This window comes from Balaenoptera borealis (assembly GCF_965194805.1).
Source record: "Balaenoptera borealis genome assembly, contig: HAP1_SCAFFOLD_1330, whole genome shotgun sequence".
NCBI classification, from domain to species: Eukaryota; Metazoa; Chordata; class Mammalia; order Artiodactyla; family Balaenopteridae; genus Balaenoptera; species Balaenoptera borealis.
In genome coordinates, this window is record NW_028122891.1 from 162,559 (window position 1) to 167,014 (window position 4,456).

At 50.4% G+C, this 4,456-nt stretch overlaps 1 long non-coding RNA gene across 4 annotated transcripts; it reads right to left on the reverse strand.

Annotated features, from left to right (window-relative positions):
* Window positions 1-203: 203 nt before the first annotated feature.
* On the reverse strand, window positions 204-4,449 carry LOC309621981. 4 transcript variants are annotated; one of them, XR_014240393.1, is made up of 3 exons: window positions 4,267-4,449; window positions 2,429-2,662; window positions 204-2,285 (listed from the first exon to the last, which is right to left on the reverse strand). It is a non-coding gene; the product is annotated as an uncharacterized lncRNA (long non-coding RNA). The 4 variants fall into 4 exon arrangements; XR_014240395.1 differs by lacking the exon at window positions 4,267-4,449 and having other exon boundaries at window positions 204-2,087; window positions 2,166-2,285; window positions 2,429-3,411; XR_014240394.1 differs by lacking the exon at window positions 4,267-4,449 and having other exon boundaries at window positions 2,510-3,411.
* Between the last annotated feature and the right edge of the window lie 7 nt (window positions 4,450-4,456).

Here is a 4,456-nt window from a genome sequence, read left to right on the forward strand (position 1 = left end):
GTTCCGGGATTTCGCTCTCCTGGGACAGGGAAGGAACAGAGACACAGCAGTCTGGCAGTTCCCCTAAGTTCGGACCCTGCTCAGTGTCTTCATCTCTCCCAGCCATGCCCCATCCAGTAGGGCACCCAAGGGAGTCTCAGGGATTATTCGTTCTGATGTATCAGCTATGACTTTTTTGATTCCAATGGACTGGACACACCTACTAAAGTAAAATAAAACATTATTTTTAAACGATAGAAATAAATTAATAACTGCAAGAGACAGGTTTAAGAGTGGATTTGGACCTGGCAGTTCTGGTGGCTCACTCTCTTGCAGTGTGATCTGGTCTCCCTCCAATCCTTTGTGCTGCTAAATGCCTTTGGGTGGCCCCATGCACAGGAACACTCTCTCTCACTGCATCCAGGGCTTCCAGAAACTGCAGGCGACACCCACTCAATGTCCATTTTAACAGAAAAGAAGAGGTTCAGTTAAGGTCAGGGGCTGTGGTCACCCATCCAGGGCTCTTGCTGTCCTCCCTTGATGGCAGGAAGCTCTTCCACTAGCTAAAATAGCAACTTTGCTGTTGGTGGTAAACTCAAGACTCTTGCTTTGGGCATCGGGGCCTCACATCAGAGGCTGGCCCTGATTGCCAGTGTACCTCAAAAGGCACACAGACTTCATTCGTGTCCCTGGGAGGTGGGAGCCCAGGAGTCACACCTGCCCTCTGACTATATTAATCACCCACCTCCACAGAACACATTTGCTCATTTCCCAGTCTCTGCTCTCTCCTTTACAGAGAACAGAAACCAAACGGTAGGTGGTAAGGAAACTGTTACTCAGCGGAGCAGTGTCTCAAGGATGATTCTATACCGTGGAATCCACAGTTGGCTGGCTTTCCGGAGGCCGCAGGGACTGGGCCCGGATGCACGTGGCTCCTGGAGACCACGTGGCCTCAGAGTGAAAACACCAGCTGGGAAGCCACTTGCTCCCATACCTTTGATTTTTAATGAGTATGAATGTCAAAGGTTTGCAACAACCCGAAGGCCAGAGGATTGCAGGGCCACGGTCTGCTGTATGCTGCTTGTGGCCAGGGCCACACTCAATGTCTGGAGGGTTACGTCCTCTCGGAAGGCTGAGAGGCTATGAGGGAGGAGGCCCTTTTCTCAATCACATGGATGTAGGGAACTGAAACATCCCAAGGGGCCGTCTACGCTGCCCAGGTAGCTGTTCAATTGCCCAGCAGCAAAGTCAGCACAGCGATTGGCCACAGGGGCTTGACAGGGCCCAGGCAGGCCTAAGCTGGAGGACCACAGATGCCTGCCTGGATGGTCAGGGATCAAGGGATATTCTGAGATTTTATTATCTACTACTGCCCACTCAAATGGGACGAAGGATGCAGCCAGTCCTGAAGGGCACCGCCAGCCCTCAAGAAGGCAGCATATGGGGGCTGGCAGCGCTACAGCCTTGCATGCGTGCCAACATGTCCCACTGAGCGCACTGCGTGTCAGGGCTGGGCTGGAACCTGGGTCCGGCCCCACCCTCCCCATGTTGGCGGCGGGGGACCTTCCTGACTTCTGAGGCCCTCCACAACCACAGACTGAGGTTAAGTTGGAGATGAAACAGCCAGCAACCAGAGCAGACATTTCATTCATCTTCTTTAAAGTCCAGGATGCGGAGAGGAAGCAGAGGCAGAGCAGAAAACCAACAGTCCAGCTCGACCCCGCGTCACTTGTACCAGGTGAGTCCCGTCCATCGTGCAGGCTCAGATAGAAGAGAGAGGGGAAGGCGAAGCAGGCCCATTAGATCGTGAACACTAGGTGTGTAAAGTATGAGTACTTTCTGGTTTTCTTTATATTTACAGGAATTTCTATTTTTCAATCATTAAGATACACTATTAGTAAAATAAAAAGATTAAAATTGTGTACACCTTTTCACACGCCCCTCACTAAATGTGAATTCTCTAGAAGGTACACATCTTCTGAAATCTCTTCTTACAAGAGTCACGGATTTACTTACTAAAAGCTGGCTGGAATCAACACAGGTGACTTTGCAGTTTTAGGATTGCCTGGGTCCGTGGCTTGCCGGGCTGCAGTTCCTACTTTCCAGCTCTGTAAGATGCAGGTGGAGAAGCAAGGGTGAGACCTGTCTCTCTATGAGCTGTTCAGCTAGGACTCTGAGGTACCTACCTTGTGCAGCACGTGGTAGCAGAAGCACGGGTCACAGCAGGAACAGAGTACTTGGTCTCGGCCCTTAGATGACCCAGAGCGGACATTACATACTCAGCCAACAACCAGAAAAGAGAGTCCCTTTATTAAAAAAAAGAAAAAAAAAGACTTTCAGCCAGCACCTGGGGTTCACCCAGGCCCGCTCTGACCTTCTGTTCCCCCTCTAATACAGGCCAACAAGATAGCTCTCGGCAAAACTGTGTCCCCACTGACCTCCCACCCACCTCAGTCAGGTCTTGCTGAACCCAGAGCACCAGGAATGCTGACCATCCTTGCAGTTTGGGGCCCCAAGGCTATAAGCTCACCCCAGTGGGCCAGCTCTCTGGGGTCCTTCCGGCACACTCCCGAGGGGAGTGATGGGGACGCAGCTGGAATCTGAGTCGCACAGTCTGCTCATTTCACCTTCACTCGTTACGAAAAAGGTCTTTACCCATGAAACATTCACCCCACTTTTGGTCCTTTAAAAAAACAAATTTTCTTAGGAACTATTACACCAAAGTATCTTCCGGAAAGCAAACGTTCAGCAATAAGATTTACTTCAGTACAATTTCATTTTATGTACATACAAGTGTACTTAAAGAGGACCATGTATAAAATGAGATGCCTAGTTTGCCATTTCTTTGAAGTCTGAGGCACCTGAGGTTTATGATTGTTCCTTTCATAGAGTACTGTATTCCTGCCTTTATCTCCAGACCCAAGGATGGGGAACAAAGGTGAAACAGGTCTGCACACTGCAAAATGTCTTCAGAAATCTGCAAACCCAGCTTCTTACAGGAGTTAAAGGTTAAGGACCAGGACAATGAAAGGGTGTGTGGGGGAAGGAATAGCAAGTAACCAAAACAAGGTGTCTGCGACCAGCCCACCTTCTCTGTCAGGAGCTGCACCTGGAGCTGGTCTCTGCGTTTGGGCAGCCCTTGTGCTTCACAGAAGCAGTGCTGAGCCAGGGCGGAGCAGCTGGCCACAGGCACCACCTGCCAAGTACCCACTCTCAGTCCTGAGCTAAGCTTAAACCATAATTACATTTATTTGCTTATTTACTGTGACAGGCAACGTGCTCAGTACTTGGAGTGACTATATTCCCCCCCATTTTATTGTTTTAAACCACTTTATGAAGGTATCATTGACATACAGAAAGCTGTACATGATTAATACATGCAACTTTGTGAGTATGGAGACAGATTACACCCATGAAACCATCACCACAATCTACACCGTAAACGTATGTGTCATTCCAAAGGTGTCTTCCCGACCTATTCATTCCTTTATTTATTATTATTCCTATTATCATCATTCTTTGTGTGTATGGTAAGAACACTTAAGATAGGAGCCATCCTCAGTAAATTTTAAGCACACAATACAGTATTGTTAACTACAGGCACCATATTTGAGGTATACAGCAGAACTCCAGAACTTGTTCATCTGGCATAACTGAAACTTTGTGCCCTTGGACTAGCACCTCCCAATTTCTCAGGGACTCAGAAGGGGTGACCTGTTGCCTCGGGCCTTGACAGCTGGGAGGAGGCAGAACCTTGGCGTCTTCCTGCTCTGTCCAGACCTGCGCGCGGTCTGCAAATGCTCTGCCCCTGGCCGCAGCCCCTTGCTCACACGCCCTGGTGTAAAACCCCAAGTTTGGACCCCAGGCCACCTATGCATGAGTGGCAGAAACCCTTCCCCAGGGACCTCCCTCTGCCTCCTTTTTCTAGTCTTCTCCCTCCCATGCCTCTCCTTGCTCCCCCGTGAAGAAGGAGCTGGTGGAGAAAAGCGAAGCCCAGCGGCTACAATGACACACACACACACACACACACACACACACACACACACACACACACACACACACACACACACACACACACACACACACACACACACACACACACACCTCCCTGCGGTGACGGCTGCTCTGAGTGGTCGGTGCATTCACACATTAAGCCTCATGACGACCTCGGGAGGGCAGTCCTCACTGTTCCCCCATTTCACAGATGAGGGCCCGAGGCAGAGGACAGCAGTAGCGCATCCACCCTCACACAGGATGAGGCCCAGACGCCCCTAACCTGTGGCTCACCTGGCTCCAGCCACAGCCGCCTCGGGTTCTCGCAGACTCTGCTGGGTCTTTTCCACAAATCCCTTCGACACCTACAGGCTCTTAACTAATCTACGAGGGCAAGTTACTCAAGTTCGTCTGAAAAACACCCCCCCGCAGGTTTCTAACCAGCTATGAGCACGGGAAAAACTGCAGACAGATGGGAGAGCCC